General features: G+C 43.6%; 1 long non-coding RNA gene across 1 annotated transcript; it reads right to left on the reverse strand.

Annotated features, from left to right (window-relative positions):
* Positions 1 to 8,001: 8,001 nt before the first annotated feature.
* LOC131192626 (uncharacterized) lies at positions 8,002 to 20,028 on the reverse strand. Its single transcript, XR_009153764.1, has 4 exons — positions 19,408 to 20,028; positions 18,887 to 18,952; positions 10,611 to 10,661; positions 8,002 to 8,681 (listed from the first exon to the last, which is right to left on the reverse strand). It is a non-coding gene; the product is annotated as an uncharacterized LOC131192626 (long non-coding RNA).
* Positions 20,029 to 25,287: the final 5,259 nt, after the last annotated feature.

Here is a 25,287-nt window from a genome sequence, read left to right on the forward strand (position 1 = left end):
CACACCTTGGATTCCTGCCTGCCCTGAGAACTCTGACAGGAATTTGGCAAAGCTGCAGAGGCTTCGTGGCCACGCTTGAAACAGACTTCCCAGACCCGGCCGTCAGAGTGGGAGGGGGACACGACAGACACTATTGGACAACATTTTGGTGTGGCACCAATTACAGAGAAGATGAGAGAAGGCCGACTCCAATGGGATGGACACATCCAGAGAGAGCAGCACCTTCCATCGTGGCCAAGACTGCCTACCAACTAGAAGTCAATGGCCGGCAACCTCGCGGGTGTCCAAAACAGAGATGGCAAGATGCCATCAACAAAGATGTGCAAGACATGGGCCTGTGCCCTGGAGACGCAGCTGTCCTCACAAAGTGGCATTCAATGACCCAAAAAGTGGACCCTGCACCTGCGGGAATACGCTAGGAAGAAGAAGATGGGACCCTTGATACTCTCTCAACTTGGCTCTTTACTAGCAGACATTTCATGACCCAACTACATCACCAGTGCTGGTGAGTGTCATGTTTGCTCCCTGCTTATTTGGGGCAAGCTACTGTGTTTAAACAGAGAGCAAACGTCACTCCCTTCTACTACTGATGATGTTCCCTAGTTGGGTCATGAAACATCTGCAAGAAAGCAACCAAGCTCCAAGAGCACCAAGGATCCCACAGTCCTCCTCATTTTCCCACCACCCTCCTCCCTTCTTTTTCCTCCCTCCTTCCTCCTCCCCTTCCTCTCCTTCACTCTGTAAACCCACTCCCTTATAACACTGATGAAGTTCCCTAATTGGATCATGAAATGCCTGCAAGAAAAGAACCACGCTCAGAGAGCACCAACGGCTCTCCTCCTCCTCCTCCTCCTCCTCCCAACAAATAACACTCTCTTCTAGCACTCATGATGTTACCAACTTTGGATCATGAAACGTCTGCAAGAATAGAACCAAGCTCAGAGGAACCCACAGTTCAACCCTGAGCTACAAATATTCTTTTCCATTTGCTGAACTAGAGTTCTTGCAAGCCCAGCCAACCGGCCAATAGTGAGGGAGACTGGGAGTTGTACAGGTGGTCCTTAATTTACAACCTCAACTGAGCCCAAAGTTTATGTTGCTGAGCAGGACAGCCGATACAATCCGGATGGTCCTTCTTATGTGCTTCGTGTCTGTCCCAGCTAGAAAAGTCAAAGAAATTATAATTTGCATCCTGACCCAGAAGGGAAACCAACCCTCCCCTTGGAAACGCACAAAAAGCTCTTCCTTCCTCTGCTCCTTCACTTTCTCACAGCTTCATTTTTGTTGTTCTTGCTGTTGTTGGCCAAGCAGATTCCTGCAGAGCACAAACCGGCCCAGGGGAAAACAAGCGACTTGCCACCCATCAACCGGAAGCGTGGAATGCAAGAAAGCACCTCCCAGTTCTGGCCTAAAGACAAGGTAAATAGGCTGAGGTTTTATGCTTTTAGGGCCGCAGTTGTCTTAGACGCAACGTCAGAAGAAGACAGCTTGCCGTGGCCACTCACCGGTGCCCATGAGCCACAGCAGACTCCCCGCGGGTTAATTCAACAATTCTGTTCTTTCCAAGAATGTTAAAAATCATCTTAACGTTTGTCATTTATGTTTCATTTTGTCCCTCCTTTGGCGTCCTTTCTTTGACGCTTCTGTTCCACCATTTCTTTGATATTAGACAGGCAAATGAATAATAGAATTACAGACTTGGAAGGGGGCCTTGGAGGTCTTCTAGTCCAACCCCCTATTCAAGGAGGAAACCCTTTACCATTTCAGGCAAATGGTTGTCCAATCTCTTCTTAAAAGCTTCCAGTGATGGGGCAGCCACAACTTCTGGAGGCAACCTGTTCCACTGGTTAATTGCTCTCACTCTTTGGAAGTTTGTCCTTGGTTCTAGATTGGTTCTCTCCTTCATAAGTTTCCATCCATTGTTTCTTGTCTTGCCTTCAGGTGCTTTGGAGAGTAGGTTGACCCCCTCTTCTTTGTGGCAGCCCTTGAGATATTGGAACCCTGCTATTAGTGTAACTCTTGTTCCCTGGTGAGTTGGCCAGGGCAAGGAGGCCACGGCTAATTGGCCCCATGGTTAGTTGGCCATGCCAAGAAGGACCTGGCAAGTTGTCCCAATCCACCAAGGAGAGCTAATGCATTTCAAAAGATGAAGCTGCCAGATCTCCACAGAAACCATAAAGCATATCAGGACCCCCAAACAGAGAATTAGCAAGGGTACCTATGGGGATGGGGGTGTTCAAATAGCTTTTTAAGAAGAAGAAGAACAAAAGTCAAAATGTCCATTATTGACTTCTTAGATTTATATACTGCTCATCTCCCCGGAACCCGGAACCACTTTCCCTGTGCTTGACCACAGGGAGTCCATTTCTGATCATAATTTGTCCTATATTTCCTTTTCCTGGCTGATTGGTGGAGCTCCCTAGGACTCACCGACTCTTTTTCCCACCTTCAGATTACCCTCTACAAATACTATGGGGTGAAACTCCGCAATTCAAAGCAGAAAGACCTAGTGACGGAACAGCTAAGAAGCCTCCTAGGTCTCATTCGAGACAATGATGAATCCGCATATAGACGAGAGGTCGAACGACTAGCCTTGTGGTGCAAACAAAACAATCTGGAACTGAACACACTCAAAACCGTAGAAATGGTGGTAGACTTTAGGAGAAACCCTTCCATAATTTCACCTCTCACAATACTTGACAACACAGTATCAACAGTAGAAACCTTCAAATTTCTAGGTTCTATCATATCGCAAGATCTAAAATGGACAGCTAACATCAAAAACATCATCAAAAAAGGACAACAAAGACTGTTCTTTCTGCACCAACTCAGTAAGCTCAAACTGCCCAAGGAGCTGCTGGTTCAGTTCTACACAGGAATTATTATTATTATTTTTTTATTGAAAGAGTTTTAAAAAACAAAAACATTTTTCCCCTTTTTCCTCCTCCCAAAATTCCCTCCTTTGCTTGGTCAATCACAAGGTATTGTTATTACACAGGAATTATTGAGTCTGTCATTTGCACCTCTATAACTGTCTGGTTCGGTTCTGCAACCCAACAAGAAAGACACAGACTTCAGAGGATAATTAGAACTGCAGAAAAAATAATTGCTACCAACCTGCCTTCCATTGAGGACCTGTATACTGCACGAATCAAGAAGAGGGCCGTGAAAATATTTGCAGATCCCTCACATCCTGGACATAAACTGTTTCAACTCCTACCTCAAAACGACGCTATAGAGCACTGCACACCAGAACAACTAGACACAAGAACAGTTTTTTCCCAAAGGCCATCACTCTGCTAAACAAATAATTCCATCAACACTGTCCGACTATTTACTGAATCTGCACTACTACTAATCGTTTCGTAGTTCCCACCACCAATCTCTTTCCACTTATGACTGTATGACTATAACTTGTTGCTGGCAATCCTTATGATTTATATTGATATATTGACCATCAATTGTGTTGTAAATGTTGTACCTTGATGAATGTATCTTTTCTTTTATGTACACTGAGAGCATATGCACCAAGACAAATTCCTTGTGTGTCCAATCACAGTTGGCCAATAAAAAATTCTATTCTATTCTATTCTATTCTATTCTATTCTATTCTATTCTATTCTATTCTATTCCTTACAGGAAGAAACAGACCGAGAGGTGAGTGGGAGTGGGATGCCTGCGGGGGCTGAGACTTCGATCTTTGTGGGGTCCTTAGTGTTTTCTGAGCTTGGATGTTTTCTTGCAGACATTTAGTGACCCAAATAGGTCACGTCATCAGTGCTAGAAGAGAACAGGTTTTGCAGAGTGGAGGTGAACAGGGGAGGAGGAGGAGAGGAGAGGAGGAGAAGAACTGTGGGGGTCTTTGGAGCTCTCTTAACTCGGTTGTTTTCTTGTAGATGTTTCATGACCCAACTAGGTAACATCATCAGTGCTAGAAAAGAATGGGGGTTACAGAGAGGAGGAGGAGGACTGTGGGGTCCTTTCTGCTCTCTGTGCTCGGTTGTTTTGTTGCAGACATTTCATTACCCAGCTAGGTAATTTCATCAGTGCTAGAAGGGCCTGGGGTTTGCAGAGAGGAGGAGAATCAGGAGGAGGTGGAGAAGGGGAGGAAAAAGCGGAAGATAAAGAAAGAGGAAATGTGCAAATGTCCTAATTCACAAACATCGCTTTGCCTAGGGCAGCGGTTCTCAACCTGTGGGTCGGGACCCCGTTGGGGGTCGAATGACGATTTGCCAGGGGTCGCCTAAGACCATCGGAAATATGGGAAGTATACTTGCCAGTCAAAGAATCGCGCTCCAATGGTTGACTCCACAAGCCAGCTGCAGGCTCTTCAAATCGCTAGCCGAATTCGGCTTCAGGCGCGATGAATTAAAAAAGAGAGAAATCTTTGCTCTGATGTCTCCCTCTCAAGCCAGCTGCAATCACTCCCAATCGCTAGCCTAATCTGGCTTCAGGCGCGATAAACGTAAAAGGGGAGGAGTCTCCGCTTTAATGCCTCCGTCCTCAAGGCAATCGCAAGCAGTTCAGATCACTAGCCAATACGGCTTCAGGCGCGATAAATTCAAAACGAAAATAATTTTAGTTGGGGGTCGCCACATCGTGGGGAATTGTATTAAAGGGGTCGCAGCACTATAAAGGTTGAGAACCACTGGCCTAGGGAATCTCGGAGAGTATTGGCATAGCTGCTTTTTGCCACCTGCCAGAAATCCTGGTGGCCCTAAAAGAGGCTGGTCACTTCCCGCAGCCAAAGGGACCTTTTGACCTTGAAGTCCCGATTGAGGTAAGACCAGGGATGGGGTTGCAAGGTCTGAAAGGAGGAGGCTGGGGGATTCTGGGAAGGAAAGTCCCACGTGCTTAGAAGGACTTATATAGATCTCGAAGACCTCAGGATGTAGGTGGTGCTGGAAATCCTCCATCTCCATCTTCTGGGGAACTATTTTATAAGGCTAGAGAAGATGATGAGTTGCCCCAACAAACATCTCAAGTAGACCTGAAGGTGCTTTTTCAAAAGGCCTGGTCTTTGTTTTCCCCTGAAGACATTTCGCTTCTCATCCAAAAAGCTTCTTCTGTTTTGACCGAAGTCAGAACTGAAGAAGCTTCAGATCAGAACTGAAGAAGCTTCTTGGATGAGAAGCAAAACCTATTCGAGGAAAAACAAAGCCCGGTTGCCTTTGGAAAAAGCACCTTTGGGACAACCATGACCTGGGTGACAAAGAAGCTCCATCAGTTTCCATCCATTGCTTCTTGTCTTGTCTTCTGGTGCTTTGGGAAATAGTTTGACCCCCCTCGTCTTTGTACTGACAGGACTTAAAGACTCTCTCCGAAAGACGGATTCGGACAATGTTAATACTGTGTTACGGCCAAGCAGTCCTGGGATCGCAAGCAAATGAGATGGTGCCTCTCCTGGACAACATTGTCTCTGAAATTCTTGGGCAGTATGGCACCATGAACAAGGTAGGCTGGTTTCCACCCTAGACTTCTCGTAATGCTGAGGTTAATTACAAGAACAATTATAATCTGGAGTCCTTAGCTTGGTGGCTTCCTTACAGACATTTCATGACCCAATTAGCATGTTGTAGGAAAGGAGAAGGAGGAGGAGGAGGAGGAGGAGGAGGAGGAGGAGGAGGAGGAGGAGGAGGAGGAGGAGGAGGAGGAGGAGGAGGAGGATCGATGGTCATGCTGCATTTATGATACTCAAGGCAGCGCATGTGCATTATACTCTTTCTGCCTTTCCATACAACAACAACTGTGTGATGTTGTGAGTGAGGATTGAGAGTGAGCGCCCAAACTCACCCTGCTGGCTCTCATACCTAAGGCGGAACTAGAACTCACCATCTCCTGGTGATTGGCCCAAAGTCTCTCAGCTGGCTTTCATCCTAACGCGGGACTAGAACTCACCGTCTCCCGGTGATTGGCCCAAGGTTACCAATCCAGCTTTCACACCTAAGGCAGGACTCAAACCCAGATTGTCCAGTGATGTTTTGATTGGGAGCCCCCCAGGGTTCAACCAAAGACAAACGGCTACGTAAAGGTTTAAATAAAGAAATGCTTTATTTCCTCTTCCTTCTGGTTTCTTTTCACCCCACCCAATTCCCACTGGGGTTTTCCAGGACGACGGGCTGAAGAAAGCCTTCATGAGGGCCATCTGCATGATAACGAAAGCTGTTTCCTACAGCTGGAGACAAGACGTCCCTTTGCCCTATAAAGAGGACCTAGTCACAAACATCATTGTAAGTGGGGGAGAGGGAAGGGAGGCAGGGGCTCCTGGGCGTATTTATTTTTGAAAGTAAATTTGAATCAAATTGAATACCAATCAATTGAGCCTAAAAGGTTTTTGTTGCTAAATGGGACATTTGTTAAGTGAATTCTGCTCATTGTACAACCTGTCTTGCCACCGTTGTTAGCTGAATCATTTTCCTGAAATTATTCCCACGGTTGTTAAGTGAATCTGGCTTCCCAATTTTATATCGGTCATAAAGAGGCCACAGTTGCCCATCCCTGACTTAAATCTTGGTCACGGGACACTGCAAACTGCCATAAATGCAAGCTGGTTCCCAAGTGACCAAAATATGGTCAAATTTATTTATTTATTTATTTATTTATTTATTTAATCAAATTTTTATACCGCCCTATCTCCCGAAGGACTCAGGGCGGTTTACAGGCCAATAAAATACAAATATCATACAAGGTAAAAAACTAAATATTTAAATAGGCCATAGTTTAAAATTACAGTTAAAATAATAAAACCCCATTTCTTAAAAATAATCAACCCCAGTTAAAATTAAGTAAAAACTTTTAATCCAGTCCCGCTTGGATAAATAAATGCGTTTTCAGCTCACGGCGAAAAGTCCGAAGATCAGGCACTTGGCGTAAACCAATGATCGTTGAGGAAGGGACGCCTCTCGGAACTTCGCATCTGGGTCATAAATAGTCCTGGAGAGATCCGTCATGACTTTAAATGGTGGCTAAGTGACCGGGTGTAAGTTGGGGACTTCCTGGTCAACCAGAAAAAGCATAGGGCTGGGAATAGGGCCAGCTGGATGGTGTCCATATCTCAGGAGCTTTCTTAGATGTGTTTCCTTCTCCTTTCAGGAAGTCATTGAAGATGAGCCCGCAAGACCCTTATCCATCGTAAATCTCCATCAAGCGATCGTCACGATCACCTGCATGAGGTACGTACCTGCTCCGCCCTCCCCTTCTCACCAGCTAGGTAGGAACTTGAAGTTGGACACAGTGATGGGATTTCCATGCCAAGTCCCCACGCTCTAAAGCAGGCGCATCAAACTCAATTTCATTGAGGGCCGCATCAGAGCTGTGGTTGACCTCGGGGGTGGGTGGGTGGAGGTGGCCGATTGAGTGGATGTGGCCGAATGAGTGGGTGTGGCCAACTATGTGGGTGTGGCCAGCTTGATGCCACTCCCCAAACTGCTGGCATGTTTCCTCTTCGCATTGGGTAGACTGATCAGAAGCCACACTGTCCCGATCTTTCCTCTTCGCATTGGGTAGACCAGGATGTCCCCATGGGCTAGATCCGACCACATCGCGCGCCACATCCATGCCAGGGGCATTGAGTTTGATGCCCCTGCTGTACAGCATGCATTGAGTTAGCAGGTCAGCCCCAGAATTTGGAAGGGTGAAGAATTTGCACGCTGGCAATCTGGGCAGTTCAGATCTGGGAAAGTAGGTGAGCATGCTTCTTTAGATGTGAGGGGTCCTGGGTTTTCTCTCAGCGTGGTGGTTTTCTTGCAGACATTTCATGACCCAACTAGGTAACATCATCAGGGCTAGAAGGAAGCGGGGTTTGCTCTCACTTTAAACTCAAATTCATGGCTTGCCTTAGTCTTGGTGGGAGTGTTTCTGGTGGTCTGATCTAGTAGATTAGATAGATGAGAGAGAGAGAGAGAGAGAGAGGAGAGGGAGGGAGGGAGACAGAGAGAGAGAGGGGGGGGGAGGGAGAGAGAGACCACCATATAAAAAGATGTTGAGACTCTGGAAAGAGTGCATGCAAGCCTGGGTTTCCTTTCTTTTCGTTTTCCATTTTCTGCCAACTCTTTCCAAATTTTTCCAGCAGATGGTGGCAGCACCCAGTCTTACGAATCTTCCCTCAGTTAGAATAGAATAGAATTTTTTATTGGCCAAGTGTGATTGGACACACAAGGAATTTGTCTTGGTGCATAAGCTCTCAGTGTACATAAAAGAAAAAAAATACCTTCATCAAAGGTACAACATTTACAACACAAATGATGGTCATAGGTTGCAATTTAACTCTTAATGATAGCAACAAAAAGTTACAGTCATGCAGTCATAAGTGGAAAGAGATTGTGATGGGAACGATGAAAAGATTAATAGTAGTGCAGATTCAGTAAATAGTCTGACAGTGTTGAGGGAATTATTTGTTTAGCAGAGTGATGGCCTTCCGGAAAAAACTGTTCTTGTGTCTAGTTGTTCTGGTGTGCAGTGCTCTATAGCGTCGTTTTGAGGGTAGGAGTTGAAACAGTTTATGTCCAGGATGTGAGGGATCTGTAAATATTTTCACAGCCCTCTTCTTGATTCGTGCAGTATACAGGTCCTCAATGGAAGGCAGGTTGGTAGCAATTATTTTTTCTGCAGTTCTAATGATCCTCTGAAGTCTGTGTTTTTCTTGTTGGGTTGCAGAACCGAACCAGACAGTTATACAAGTTCTGTAAACAAAAAACAAATCAGAATTTGATTCTGCAATTTGGGAATTTCCCGATACATATGGTATTCATGTTCTTCGGCTCTTAAGCTGCTTCCAATCACCGCCGATTCAAAGTGGTTTACCGCTAGTCCTCAGCTATTCTTGTAACGGCCGTTCAAAATTACAACCGCACTGAAAGAAGTGATTTAGGACTAGTTTTCACACAGTGGCGTGGTGGTTAGAGTAGAGGACTGGAGGCGACTTCTGCTGAATGCCGGCTGCCTGCAATTTGGCAGTTCGAATCTCACCAGGCTCAAGTTTGACTCAGCCTTCCATCCTTTCGAGGTCGGTAAAATGAGGACCCAGATTTTAGGAGGCAATAGGCTGATTTTAGGATTTACTAAAAGTAAATCCACTTTTAGAGAGAGGGCTGTAAAAGCACTATGAAGTCTAAGGGCTATTGCTAAATTCAGTCTGTCTATCATCCACTCACCCATCCATCCACCCATTCATTTATCTATCAACTATCTATATCTATCTACTTATCTATCCATCTATCCATCAATCCATCAATCCATCTATCCATCAATCCATCTATCCATCCATCTATCTATCTATGTATCATCTATCTATCCATCTATCAATCTATCCATCTATCCATCCATCCATCTATTTATCTATCTATCCATCTATCATCTATGTATCCACCTATCCATCTATCTATCCATCCATCCTTCTATCTATCCATCTATCATCTATCTATCCATCTATCTATCCATCTATCTATCCATCTATCCATCTATCCATCTATCCATCTATCTATCCATCAATCTATCTATCTAGCTATCTAGCTATCCATCAATCCATCAATCCATCAATCCATCAATCCATCAATCCATCTATCCATCTATCTAGCTATCCATCTATCATCTATCTATCCATCTATCTATCCATCCATTCATCCATCTATCCATCTATCTACCTACCTACCTACCTACCTACCTACCTACCTACCTACCTACCTACCTACCAGAGGTGGGTTTCAGCAGGTTCTGACCAGTTCTGGAGAACCAGTAGCAAAAATTTTGAGTAGTTCAGAGAACCGGTAGTAAAAAGTCTGACTGGCCCCACCCACATCTATTCTCTGCCCTTCAAGTCCCAGCTGATCAGGAGGAAATGGGGATTTTGCAATAACCTTCCCCTGGATTGGGGTGGGAATGGAGATTTTACATTATCCTTCCCCTGCCACGCCCACCAAGCCACACCCACCAAACCATACCATGCCCACCAAGCCACACCCACCAAGCCATGCCATGCCCACTAAGCCACGCCCACAGAACCGGTAGTAAAAAAATTTGAAACCCACCGCTGCTACCTACCTATCTATCCTTCCAGCTATCTACCTACCTACCTACCCACCTACCTATCTCTATCTCTGAGTCATGGTAGTGCAGTGGTCAAAATGCAGTATTGCAAGCTAATTCTGCTGACTGCCAGCAGTTCGATCCTAACCGGCTCAAGGTTGACTCAGCCTTCCATCCTTCCGAGGTCGGGTTGGCAACTAACTCATATTTATGATGGTCACAATATCCTGAGGTCACGCGATCCCCTTTTGAGACCTTCTGACAAGTCAGTGGGGAAGCCGGGTTCGCATAGCAACCGTGTGACAAACTTACGTCGTCATAAAATGGAGCAAAATTCATTTAACAAAGGTCTCATTTTGGGGCGCTGTTGTTGGTCGTAGGTCAAGACGACCTCTCCCCTTTGGTCCGCAGAAACCCATCCATTTTTCAAGCATTCAGCTTTTCTCCCTAGACAGTGCCAATCTCAGCTTGGCACTCAGATTTTACGTCTGTGAGTAACTCCTGCCCCGTGCTTTGAATTTCAAGAGATCTGTACCTCGATGACTCCCGTCATTTGCAAAAGGGAAATTAAAGCACAGTAAACTCACAAAGCTTATCTTGCTGGAAGAGTTGGCCAAGAATTTATCATGGGAACAGCCCTGGAGTGAAAAGAAGAAAAAAGAGAGTCAGTTCCCAGAACTGGAGAAGCCAGAAAATCAAAAAAAAATTAATTTGGGTCCTTTCCAAATTCCTTTGCCTCTGATGCAAGGACAAAATAGAAGGAGTCCTTGCCCTGCAACAGTTTGCTTGGTGACCGTTCAAAGTTATGACGGCACAGACAAAAGTGACTTATGACCGTTTGTCACACTTACGACCGTTGTATCGTTCCCATGGTCACGGGATCAAGATTCAGAGCCTTGGCAAGTGACTCATATTTATGACCGTCGTTGTGTCCCTGAGGTCCTGTGATCCAGTGGTGGTGTTCAACCGGTTATATCCGGTTCGGGCAAACCCAAGCCCGCCTTGATGTTATCATGTACCGTTTTTGACGCTCTGCACAGGCGCGGAGGTCGTGTGTGCGAACAAAGCAAACACGCACGCACACTAACATTTGTGAACCAGTAGTGACTTTTTTTTTTAATTTACATTTATATCCTGCCCTTCTCCGAAGACTCAGGGCGGCTTACAGTGTATAAGGCAATAGTCTCATTCTATTTGTATATTTTACAAAGTCAACTTATTGCCCCCACAACAATCTGGGTCCTCATTTTACCTACCTTATAAAGGATGGAAGGCTGAGTCAACCTTGGGCCGGGCTTGAACTTGCAGTAATTGCAGGTTGCTGTGTTCTAATAACAGGCTTCTTACCAGCCTGAGCTACCACGTCCCTTTGCATAAATTTGCATTTATATCCCGCCTTTCTCCGAAGACTCAGACTTACACTATGTCAAGCAATAGTCTTCATCCATTTATATATTATATACAAAGTCAATTTATTGCCCCCAACAATCTGGGTCCTCATTTTCCCTACCTTATAAAGGATGGAAGGCTGAGTCAACCTTGGGCCTGGTGGGATTTGAACCTGCAGTAATTGCAAGCAGCTGCTGTTAATAACAGACTGTCTTAGCAGCCTGAGCCACTCAAGGACGGTAGATGAATACTACCCTTGCTGTGATCTCTCACAAGCAAAGTCAACTGGGAAGCCGGATTTGCTCAACTACGGCATGACGAACTTAAGAACTGCTGATTCACTTAACCATTGCGGCAAGAAAGGTCATAAAATTCACTTAACCAAGGTCTCTCTTAGCCACAGAAATGTTGGGTTCAGCTGTAAGTTGAGGACTACCTACAGAGCAAGAATGTTGCCTGAGGAACTCCCTTCCACAAGAGGTTATCTCACATCCGATGTTTCGAGGCCAAGTGGACCGTAACTCTTTCCTGGTTTCAGGAATAGAATAGAATAGAATAGAATATTTTAATTTGTATACCGCCCTTCTCCCTAAGGACTCAGGAAGTTGGTTGGGCAGTCAAAAGTAAGTCAAGACGGCAGCCAAAACCTTGACTTCCAACTCTTCCTAGCACAGTGCAAGATAAACACACTCCAACCTCAACTTTTTGTTTTTACACATTAATAGATGGCTCAGTGGCCAAGACGCTGAGCTTGTCGATTGAAAGGTCGGCAGTTCAGCGGTTCAAATCCATAGTGCTGCGTAACAGGGTGAGCTCCCATTATTTGTCCCAGCTTCTGCCAACCTAGCAGTTCGTAAGCAGGTAAAAAATGCAAGTAGAAAAAATAGGGACCACCTTTGGTGGGAAGGTAACAGCGTTCCGTGCGCCTTTGGCATTGAGTCATGCCGGCCACGTGACCATGGAGACGTCTTCGGACAGCGCTGGCTCTTCGGCTTTGAAACGGAGATGAGATGAGTCGGGAACGACTAGCACATATGTGTGAGGGGAACCTTTACCTGTAGCCATTTCTATAACACCCAATCTTTCTAATACACAAAACAAAGATCGAAGTTTCATTTTCTTTTTCTTCACAAGCACAAATTCCAGAAGTGATATCCATATAAGAACATATTTTCCTCTTCAAAGTAATCAAGTTCCTGCTTCAGGTGTATTTCTATTGCACCTAGTAACCTTTGTGAGATATCACCAGTTTAATTGACAAAATTTATTGTATTCGCTCACATTCTCTGGCCTCTCTTCCCCCTTGTATCTCACATCCCCTCCCCTTCCTCCTTTCCCTTTCCCTCCCTTAATTTCCTATTTTCTTTTCTTCTTTGTATTTTATACAGTAGAAAAATGAAAATGCTAAAAGTAAAAGATGGCAGCCAAACCCGCGTGACCGAAGCTCCACCCATTTTCACATGCAGCATCTGGTTGTGGTCAGCACCTTGGCTACAGCCACTAATATAATATATATAACAACAGGGTTGGAAGGGACCTTGGAGGCCTTCTAGTCCAACCCCCTGCCCAGGCAGGAAACCCTACACCATCTCAGTCAGATGGTTATCCGACATTTTCTTAAAAATTTCCAGTGTTGGAGCATTCACAACTTCTGCAGGCAAGTCGTTCCACTTATTAATTGTTCTAACTGTCAGGAAATTTCTCCTTAGTTCTAAGTTGCTTCTTTCTTTGATCAGTTACCATCCATTGCTTCTTGTTCTACCCTCAGGTGCTTTGGAGAATAGTTTGAGTCCCTCTTCTTTGTGGCAACCCCTGAGATATTGGAACACAGCTATCATGTCTCCCCTAGTCCTTCTTTTTATTAAACTAGACATACCCAGTTCCTGCAACCGTTCTTCATATGTTTTAGCCTCCAGTCCCCTAATCATCTTTGTTGCTCTTCTCTGCACTCTTTCTAGAGTCTCAACATCTTTTTTACATCGTGGCGACCAAAACTGGATGCAATATTCCAAGTGTGGCCTTACCAAGGCATTATAAAGTGGTACTAGCACTTCACGTGATCTTGATTCTATCCCTCTGTTTATGCAGCCCAGAACTGTGTTGGCTTTTTTAACAGCTGCTGCACACTGCTGGCTCATATCTAAATGGTTATCCACTAGGACTCCAAGATCCCTCTCACAGGTACTACTATTGAGCAAGGTACCACATATACGGTACTGGTGCATTTTGTTTTTTTGGCCTAAATGTAGAACCTTACTTTTTTCACTGTTGAATTTCATTTTGTTAGATAGCGCCCAATGTTCAAGTCTGTCAAGATCTTTCTGTAACTTGAGCCTATCTTCTGGAGTCTTGGCTATTCCTGCCAGCTTGGTGTCATCTGCAAATTTGATGAGTTCCCCATCTATCCCCTCGTCCAAGTCATTGATGAAGATGTTGAAGAGTACTGGGCCTAAAACAGAGCCTTGGGGTACTCCACTGCATACTTCCCTCATACTTCCCACTAACAGTGCTTTGATTCATTCATGATCAGCTCTTTAAACGGGGCTCTTCAACCTTGACAACTTTAAGACTTGTGGACTTCAACTCCCAGAATTCCTCAGCCATTATTTGTTTATATATGGTTGAATTGTTAATAACTGTATTATCTGATCTGGGAATGCCTTGATAAAAATAGAAAAAGAAATGGATTTTATTAGGGAATGTATGAAAAATGGCTATAAAATATTTGGTAATATATAGTGATGGAAATAGGGGGAATAATTAGGATTAAATGTAAATGGTATTGTTTGAATTTATAATTTGAAAGTTTGATAGTGATGGAAATACGGGGAAGAATCTGGATTAAATGGTATTGTTTGAATTTATAATTTAAATGCTTGAGTGATCGTAGTACTGTAAATCATTTTGGATAAAATTTGGATATAATCTGGTAAAACAAATAAAAGATCAAGGTCAACAGCATATAAAGAGATTATATAATGTATTGGTTAAAATTGATTCAGAAATGGAGTTGGTTAAAGATTGTATGGTAAAATGGGCACAAAATTTTCAACAACCTATAATGTTAGAAACATGGGAAAAAATTTGGGTGAGGAATGTTAAATTCACGCAAGCACAAAATTTAAGAGAAAATTTTTATAAAATGTTTTATAGATGGCATTTAGATCCTAAAAAACTGTCATGTATGTATCCAAATGTGAAAGCAAAATGTTGGAGATGTGATTGTGAGGATGCTACCTATTATCATATATGGTGGACTTGCAAAAAAGTTAAAGCCTTTTGGATTAAAATATGGTGGATTATGCAGAACATTTTGAAAAAGAAGATCAAGTTTGTTCCACAGTTCTTTTTATTAGGAATAATCTCAGATTGCACTGTTATAGAGACAAAATTGATTTTGAATTTAATAACTGCTGCAAGATTATTGATTGCACAATATTGGAAGAAAGAAGACTTACCTATAATTGGAGAATGGATTAGTAAAGTATCAAATTTAGCAGAAATGGCAAAAATTTCTGCCTACTTGAAAGACTGTACACAAGAAAAATATATTTTGGAATGGAGGAAGTGGATTGATTATATTCAAAATAAGTATCAGATTAAAAAATATCAATTAGTTTTTGAGTGAAGTTAGGAATTATTCGCTTCGGGAAGGTGCTCAGAGTGGTTATGAATATGGGCAGTTTATTGGAAAACACCCTGGTTGAACCAGGAAGAGAAGCTTCCTCCATCCTAGACGTGTGATGGAAACAAGCCGGCATTGAATTCCTTCTCCTAGCTTGGCAGGGAGGAGAAGCCGGGCTTTGGGAGATGGTGGCTTGATGGCGGCTCCCAAGATAACTGGCTGGGAGTGGGGGAGGGGCGGCAGGCTGAATCTGCTGCTGGAAAGTGTTGGAAAAAATATCCATCTGGGTTCAGTTCCAAGTGGGGACAAAGACACTGGAAACATGGAGGCTGCTTGGAAAGATGGTTTAATGGTGACCAGGATCACATGGCTTGAGATCCTGAACAGAAAAAGGGATGAGATCCTGTGTGCTCCCTGGTTTTATGCTTTTTCTGAGCTTTGAACTTTCTGGGGCACAGGAAGAGTACCCTGATTGGCTGTCAGACTCCCAGGGGGTGGGGGTCTTAGCTAGCCTTGTAGGTTGTCCCTCAAGCTTGCCTGAGCCTTGCCATGTGGTGAGATTCTGTTGCTAGATGGGTAGGGGCTAATCCTATTTTTGTCATGTAGACAATGGACTGGCTCAGGCCTTAATGGCCCATTGACAAAGGTGGGGGGGAGTTGCTTTGTCTTTAAAACATGTTTCTCCATTTCTCATCCAGGGAAATATATTCTGCCTTTTAAATATTTTCTAAAATATTTCATTCTTCTAGGAGGGGGGTGGGTGCTAAATTCCTACAAAAGGATGGCGGTTGATCCAAGGGTTCCCACTGAAGGAACTCCTGAAGAGAAGGGAGGGGAAATTCAACTGTTGCATCCATGGTTGGTTGGTTTTGTTTATTTGTTTGTTTGTTTGTGGGAATTCAGCAGTTGCATCATTCTTTCTTTCCTTCTGAGTTTCTTCCTCTACATCTTTTAGCTTGACTGGGGAACTTCCTCGTGGCTATCTGGTTAGATCTTTCTTTCTGTCTTTCTTTCTTTCTCTCTTCCTTTCTTTCGCTTCCTTTCTTTCTATCTTTCTTTCTTCCTTTTCCTCCCTCCTCCTCTTCCCTTTCTTTCTTTTTTCCTCCCTTCCTCCCTCTCTCCCTCCCTCTCTTTCGCTTTCATTCTCTCTCTCTCTCTCTCTCTTTCTTTCTCTTCCTCCATCCTCCTCTTCCCTTCCCTTTCTTTTTTTCTTCCTTCCTTCCTTCCTTTCTCTCTCTTTCTTTCTCTGTCTTTCTTTCTTTCTATCTTTCTTTCTTCCTTTTCCTCCCTCCTCCTCTTCCCTTTCTTTCTTTTTTCCTCCCTTCCTCCCTCTCTCCCTCCCTCCCTCTCTCTCTCTCTCTCTCTCTCTCTCTCTCTCTTTCTTTCTCTTCCTCCATCCTCCTCTTCCCTTCCTTTCTTTTTCTTCCTTCCTTCCTTCCTTTCTCTCTTTCTTTCTCTCTCTCTCTTCTCTCTCTCTTTCTGTCTTTCTTTTCCTTTCTTTTTCCTCCTTCCTTTTCCTTCCTTCCTTCCTTCCTTCTCTTCCTTTTCTTTCTTTCTTTCTTCCTTCTCTCATTCTTATCTCCTTCCTTCCTTCCTTCCTTTCTTTCTTTCTTTCTTTCTTTCTTTCTTTCTTTCTTTCTTCCTTTTCCTCCCTCCTCTTCCTTTCTTTCTTTTTCCTCCCTCCTCCTCTCTCCCTCCCTCCCTTTCACTTTCTTTCTCTCTCTCTCTCTTCTCTCTCCTCTTTCTTTCTCTTCCTCCATCCTCCTCTTCCCTTCCTTTCTTTTTTCTTCCTTCCTTCCTTCCTTTCTCTCTCTTTCTTTCTCTCTCTCTCTCTTCTCTCTCTCTCTTTCTCTCTTTCTGTCTGTCTTTCTTTTTCCTTTCCTTTCTCCTCCCTTCCTTTTTCCTTCCTTCCTTCTCTTCCCTTCTCTTCCCTTTTTCTTCCTTTCTTCCTTCTCTCATTCTTATCTCCTTCCTTCCTTCCTTCCTTCCTTCCTTCCTTCCTTCCTTCCTTCCTTTCTTTCTTTCTTTCTTTCTTTCTTTCTTCCTTCCTTCCTTCTCCTTTCCCACTGTTCTTCAGCTCACAGCACTCTTTCCTCCTGTTTTTTTCCCAGAACAACCCTGAAGATAAAGCTGAAAGAGGCTGAGGGCACTTGAACCCAGATCTCTCTACCCCAACATCGAAAAGTTGCTACATAGAGCTGCTACTTGAACTGGAGACTCTTAATCCCAGTATTCTCGTCATCATGGTGGTGCGGAGACAATAACTTGGTTTTTAACGCCAATAAGACCAAAGAGCTTATAGTGGACGATAGAAGGAACAGATCAGACATCCGGCCCTTGCTTATCAATGGAGACCGAGTGGAGCAAGGGGACAGTTTGAAGTTTCGGAGTCTTATCCTAAAAGAGGACCTGGCCTGGGGCTACTTCCACATTGCAGCCCTGGTCAAAAGGGCCCAGCAGAGATGATACGACCTGAGGCTTCTCAGGAAACAACAACTGAATGAGAAACTGCTGGTGACCTTCTCTGGCTGCCCCATAGAGAGTATTTGAACTGACTGCACCTGTGTCTGGTTTGCCAATTGCACAGGGGCAGGTGGGACAGCACTCCAGAGGGTCAACCTCATTGCCCAGAGGGTCATTGGTTGCCCCCTCCCCGCTTTGGAAGAGCTTGATAACTCCCGCTGCCTTAAGAGAGTTCAAAACATCCTTAGAGATCCATCTCATCCTTTTTTTTGAACTATTACCATCTGGCAGACGGTACAGGACAATAAAAACAAGGACAAACAGGCTGAAAAGCAGCTTCTATCCCAGAACAGTAACTATACTGAATTCTAGAATAGAATAGAATAGAATAGAATTTTTATTGGCCAAGTGTGATTGGACACACAAGGAATTTGTCTTGGTGCATATGCTCTCAGTGTACATAAAAGAAAAGATATGTTCATTCTACTATAAAGTGCAACATTAATGCAATATCAGGGGTTTTCAATTCAATTGCAATACAATGTGAAGGAGGTGTATTTTTGTTTTACAGTATTTTATAGGGTTTTTTTAAGGGTATAATATACAGTGAAGATGGCACTTAATTTTATTGCATGAAGTACCATGACAATAAAGGAAATTATGCAACTATTATTGCATATAGGATGTTGAGACTCTAGAAAGAGTGCAGAGAAGAGCAACAAAGATGATGAGGGGACTGGAGGCGAAAACATATGAAGAACGGCTGCAAGAACTGGGCATGTCTAGTTTAATGAAAAGAAGGACTAGGGGAGACATGATAGCAGTGTTCCAATATCTCAGGGGTTGCCACAAAGAAGAGAGAGTTGGGCTGTTCTCCAAAGCACCTGAGAGTAGAACAAGAAGCAACGGATGGAAACTAATCAAGGAGAGAAGCAATTTAGAATTAAGGAGAAATTTCCTGACAGTTAGAACAATTAATCAGTGGAACAACTTGCCTGCAGAAGTTGTAAATGCTCCAACTCTGGAAATTTTAAGAAAATGTTGGATAGCCATTTGTCTGAAATGGTGTAGGGTTTCCTGCCTGGGCAGGGGGTTGGACTAGAAGGCCTCCAAGGTCCCTTCCAACTCTGATATTATTATTGTTGTTGTTGTTGTTGTTGTTGTTGTTATTACTTGGCCTCGGAGATCCTCCTGATGACTTTGGAGAGGAGTTGACTCCTAATAAAACCCAGCTTGATCCGATGGCCACACTGCCGAAAGATTTCTTCCATTGAGTCAGCCTGAAACTTTGCTTCAAGCGAGGGAATTGGGCAGGGGGTTGGACTAGAAGACCTCCAAGGTCCCTTCCAACTCTGTTATTATGTTATGTTAAACTCTGAAACTCACCGAGGAAAACTTCTTCGATTTGTTTGGAAGTCACCACATCCGGTTTCATGTATTGCGCGCAGCAGCCTAGGCACATAAAAAGAAAACGTTGGTTATAATGTACACTGAAGATGGCATTTAATTTCGTTACATGAAGCGCAATGACAATAAAGTAAACTAAACTAAATAAATGAATAAATAAATAAATAACTGCAGAGAATCATCCCATCGACCTATGGGGGCCTGATGGGACGTGGGTCTTGCCAAAAAACAGGGAGTCCGGCACAAAGTCCCACAAGTCGCATCCCTGGCTGAGGGGAGACTTGACTCCAGTTTTCTTTGCTTCTATCCAGCACTTTTTGGACCACGTAAACTCTCAATACCTGAGATAAAACCTCACACATGGAAACATTATTGTATAATGCAGGATCGAATGAGTTAACAGCCAGGCCTTGAAGGGTGGAACCACTGAGGTCTTTGAAAATGACATAGAATGACAGCATCTGTTTGTGCAAAGTATTAAGACAGATTCCAAGATGTACCAGGCAGTGAAGCAAATCTTGAATCCATCATTCCGACAGGTTTCTGGCATTCCCTGAGGTTAGAGTTTCAATCATGGTATGGTCAAAACAGGAACATCCTGATGACACCCACAAAGGTCAGTGACCTCTGTGGTTGGAAGAATCATCGCTCAACTCAAATGGTCACGACCAGATATTCCAAGAGAAGAGAAGAAAAGAGAAGGTTGAAGTCTCCTCATCCATCAAATGACATTTCAGAGAGTTCTCTGTGGATTTCCCATCCCTTAAATCAAGTCGGCCCAACATCAAGTAGGGTTTCTTGGTTTTTGTTGCTGGTGTGGTTGAGAAAGTGACCTTGGAGGTCTTCTAATCTGACCCCCTGCTCAAGCAGGAGAGCTCATACTATCCTGGTCAAATGCATGTCCAGTCTATTTTTGAAAACTTCCGGTGATAGAGCATCCACAATTCTGGGAGACAAACTATACCATTGGTTAATTGTTTTTACTGTCAGGAAATTCCTCGTTCTACGTTGGATCTCCCTCTGAGTAGCTTCCACCCACCACTTCTTGTCCTGCCCTCTAATTAACTAGATGATAGGTAGGTAGGTAGGTAGGTAGGTAGGTAGGTAGGTAGGTAGATAGATAGATAGATAGATGATAGATAGGTAGGTAGGTAGGTAGGTAGGTAGGTAGGTAGGTAGATAGATAGATAGATAGATAGATAGATAGATAGATAGATAGATAGATAGATAGATAGATAGATAGATAGATAGATAGATAGATGATAGAGAGGGAGGGAGGGGTAGAGGTAGAGGTAGAGATAGGTAGGTAGGTAGATAGATAGATAGATAGATAGATAGATAGATAGATAGATAGATAGATAGATAGATAGATAGAGTGAGTGAGTGAGTGAGTGAGTGAGTGAGTGAGTGAGTGAGTGAGTGAGTGGTGGAAGTCAAAAAAATTTACTACTGGTTTTGTGGGCATGCCTTGGTGGGCAAGGTGTAGCTTATTGGGCGTGGCTTGGTGGGTTTGTCATGGGAAGGATACTGCAAAATCTCCATTCCCCTCCCCACTCCAGGGAAAGGATATTGCAAAATCTCCATTCCCATCCCACTCTGGGGCCAGCCAGAGGTGGTATTTGCCAATTCACTGACCTACTCAAAATTTCCGCTACCAGTTCTCCAGAACCTTTCAGAACCTGCTGAATTTCACCCCTGGATGGATGGATGGATGGATGGATGGATGGATGGATGGATAGATAGATAGATAGATAGATAGATAGATAGATAGATAGATAGATAGATAGATAGATAGATAGATAGACTTGCCTGCAGAAGTTGTGAATGCTCCAACACTGGAAATTTTTAAGAAAATGTTGGATAACCATCTGACTGAGATGGTGTAGGGTTTCCTGCCTGGGCAGGGGGTTGGACTAGAAGGCCTCCAAGGTCTCTTCCAACTCTGTTGTTGTTGTTGTTGTTGTTATTACTAGAATAGATAGATAGATAGATAGATAGATAGATAGATAGATAGATAGATAGATAGATAGATAGATAGATAGATAGATAGATAGATGATAGATGGATGATAGATAGATAGATAGATAGATAGATAGATAGATAGATAGATAGATAGATAGATAGACAGACAGATAGATAGTTAGATAGATAGATAGATAGATGATAAGAGAGAGATAATAAATAGACAGATAAAGTAGGAGATTGTAGATCTATCTAATCACCTACAATGTCTGTTTATTCCCTCTCTCCCTCTGTGTGTGTGTGTGTGTGTGTGTGTGTGTGTGTGTGTGTATACAAAGAGAGAGAATAGAATAGAATAGAATAGAATAGAATAGAATAGAATAGAATAGAATAGAATAGAATAGAATAGAAGGGACCTTGGAGGTCTTCTAGACCAACCCCCTGCTCAAGCAGGAGATTGTATACCATTTCAGACAAGTGACTGTCCAGTCTCTTCCTAAAAACCTCCAGTGATGAAGCCCCTGCAACTTCTGTTCCACTGGTTAATTGTCCTCCCTGTTAGGAAGCTTCTCCATAATTCCAGATTGCTTCTCTCTTTGGTGAGTTTCCAACCATTGTTTCCTGTCCTGCCCTCTGTTGCTTTGGAGATCGACAGGCACAGGCTTTCAACAAGAAGACGAGAAGCCACCTCAGAAGGGAACACTTAATTCCATCAATATCTTGGACACGATCCACGTAAGCAATTCACTTGCCAGCACTTGAATACTAGATGGGTCTCCATCCTGGTGCAAAGGCAGCTAAGGGAGGGGCGGAGGCCCCTTACTTCGGCTTCAAATGATGCCCTCCGAAGGACCCGTTTTTGCCACAAGTTGCAACTTTTCCCAACACCTCGTCCTGCCAAAATCACGCCCACTGAGAGAAAGAACAGGAGATTAAGAGGTGGAAGGAATGGCTTCTGTCAATTCTGAGCCCGTGACTTCATGGCGCTCCTGGATGCTGGGAAATTAAATTTACTTTAATCCATGTGAGATACTTGATCCGACTCGTCGGCTTCTCCCCTGAACGGTCCACCCAGCCACCCAGCTATTTCCCATCCTCTTCGCTCCAGGGAAATAGCTCAGCAGCCACCTGAGAAACCGACACAAAGGAAGTGAGTCACAACTTGCAAATAAGTCAAACTGGATCTCTTCGGGGGGGGGGGGATTTGGCTAATACGATCTTTATTAATTGATTGGGGGAAGGAATCCGCCTTGCCACGATGGGTGTCTGAGCTGGAAAGGAAGAAGGAAGATTTATTATTTATTGAATTTTTATACCGCCCTTCTCCCGAAGGACTCAGGGCGGTGTACAGCCGGAGATAAAATACAAAATATATACAATTAAAAACAAATTAAGACATAGCAAAATTACAAAACGGCTAATGATTAAAATTAAATTTAAAATATTTAAAAATGTTAATAAAACCCCAATTTAAAAGCAAAATTATTATGCCAGTCCCGCTTGGATAAATAAGTATGTTTTTAGCTCACGACGGAAGGTCCGAAGATCAGGCACTTGACGTAGGCCAGGGGGGAGTTCATTCCAGAGCGTCGATGCTCCCACAGAGAAGGCCCTACCCCTGGGGGCCGCCAGCCGACACTGTTTGGCGGACGGCACCCTGAGGAGACCCTCTCTATGAGGTGGGAACCCGCCCCTTGATATATCACAGCAAATGATGTGCAGTACAGGACATCCTCGACTTACAACCGCTTGCATAGTGACCGTTTGAAGTAACAACAGCGCTGATTTTTTTTTAAAAAATGACCACTTTTCACCTTTTTGCATGATCCCTATGGTCACGTAATCAAAATTCGGGGGATTGGCAATTGGCCCGTATTTATGACGGTTGTGGTATCCTGGGATCCCCTTTTGCGACCTTCTGACAAGCCAAGTTGACGGGGAAGCCAGATTGTAGCCACAGCTTCCTGCTTTGTGTTTAGTGACTTCAAGCCATTTCTGTAACTACAGCCTTATACAATCTTCTGCTTACTTCGTGATTGTTGGTCTGGTATTAATCTGGACGTTAATCACATCACTGAAGGTTTTCAAAAAGAGACTGTAATGATATGCGGTCCCCTTCTCAAGCAGGGGGCTGGACTAGAAGACCTCGGAGTTCCTTTCCAGCTTTATTATTTTATGTTCTGTGTTTTGAATGGTATGTAGATATTGTTTTATCTCTATGTGCCTGTTGATGCCAGATTTCCAGATCCTTTCTAACTCTTATTATTTTATGTTCTATGTTTTGAATGGTATGTAAATGTTGTTTTATCTCTATGTGGCTGTTGATGGCTGGTTGGTCTGACTGCCAGACCTCCAAGCCATACAATTTTAATTTCGTGTGTTTTTCAGAAATATAGGCAGATCAGGGTCCATGTTCCTTTTCCCCAATGACCTCTAAGGTTCTGAGATGTTTGGTAGCCACCCATAAGTCACTTCCCAAGAACACTTCCCAAGAACGGAACACTAGACACAAGAACAGTTTTTTCCCGAAGGCCATCACTCTGCTAAACAAATAATTCCATCAACACTGTCAGACTATTTACTGAATCTGCACTACTATTAACCGTTTCATAGTTCCCATCACCAATCTCTTTCCACTTATGATTGTATGACTATAACTTGTTGCTGGCAATCCTTATGATTTATATTGATATATTGATCATCAATTGTGTTGTAAGTGTTGTACCTTGATGAACGTATCTTTTCTTTTATGTACACTGAGAGCATATGCACCAAGACAAATTCCTTGTGTGTCCAATCACACTTGGCCAATAAAAAATTCTATTCTATTCTATTCTATTCTATTCTATTCTATTCTATTCTATTCTATTCTATTCTAACAGAGGGTAACCTAGAACATCTCCCAAGAAATAAATATAGACCAATGGTGAAATCCATTTTTTTTTTACTACCGGTTCTGTGAGCGTGGCTTTGGTGTGGTGTGGCTTTGGTGTGGTGTGGCTTGGTGGGCGTGGCTTGGTGGACATGACAGGTGAAGGATACTGCAAAATCTCCATTCCCACCCCACTCTGGGACCAGCCAGAGGTGGTATTTGCTGATTCTCCGAACTGCTCAACATTTCCACTACAGGTTCTCCAGAACCTGGAGTGTTTCCTGAGTGGAAACTGATCAAAGAAAGAAGCAACCTAGAGCTAAGGAGAAATTTCCTGACAGTTAGAACAATTAATAAGTGGAACGACTTGCCTGCAGAAGTTGTGAATGCTCCAACACTGGAAATTTTTAAGAAAATGTTGGATAACCATCTGACTGAGATGGTGTAGGGTTTCCTGCCTGGGCAGGGGGTTGGACTAGAAGGCCTCCAAGGTCCCTTCCAACTCTGTTGTTATATATATAACCTGTCAGAACCTGCTGGGTTTCACCCCTGATACAGACCAAGAGTTTGTTTTGAAGCCTGTACAAGGGCCACAAACATCAAGCCATGTTCTGATGGGTGGGAAACGCTTGGAGAAGCCACCATTTAAAAATGTGAGGCTTTTTACGATCCTGAGGATTTCTGCGCCTCGGACCAGATAATTAAGTGCCGTCTAAGGCTGGAGGGGGAAAAGCAATCCAAAAATAATCCGCAAAGGAAATGGCTCATTGGGTTTTCCAGGAATTGGATGAGCCAAGCGCTGGAAAAGGTGACGCAAGAAGTTATCTAGAAACCAGCAAAACCAGAGGGATAAAAAGTGATGTGCTTATCACCTGGTCCAAACCATCACCTAGAGAGGGATGTTTCTTGTTCAGGACTGGATTGGCGGGCACAAAATAACCAGAGCCATTAATGAATGGTTCAGATCAGCTACTTGATTGTATTCTACCTATAATACAGGATGGCTTGCCTTCTCTTGAGAGCTACCAGATATTCAGTTCCATGGAACTGAAGAAATGATCAGATCCAAGTCTCTTGTGGCTACATAATGACTCAAGGCTAGCTCCCTCCTTGACGCCTCCTCCCTGCCTGCCTAGCAGGTTCCCAATGTGGATAATCGGAACAGAGGTTCAGAGCTGAACATCTGGGGCGTTAAATCAAAACTAAACAAGGTCTAGGACAGGGGTCTGCAAACTTGGCTCTTTTAAGACTTGTGGACTTCAACTCCCAGCTTTGCTGGCTGAGGAACTCTGGGAGTTGAAGTCCATAAGTCTTAAAAGAGCCAAGTTTGCAGACCCCTGGTCTAGGATAAAAGTCTATAGAGATTCTCAGTCATCCGGGTCATGGTTGTCCCAAAGGTGCTTTTTCCAAGAGGCAACTGGACTTTCTTGTTTTTTCTTTGAAAACTATTACTATTAATCTTCTCCTCGTTCCCATCACCCATCTCCTCCCACTTATGACAGTATGACTGTAACCTTCTTGCTGGTATCCTTAAGATTTATATTGA

This window comes from Ahaetulla prasina, chromosome 2 (assembly GCF_028640845.1).
Source record: "Ahaetulla prasina isolate Xishuangbanna chromosome 2, ASM2864084v1, whole genome shotgun sequence".
Classification (NCBI taxonomy): Eukaryota; Metazoa; Chordata; class Lepidosauria; order Squamata; family Colubridae; genus Ahaetulla; species Ahaetulla prasina.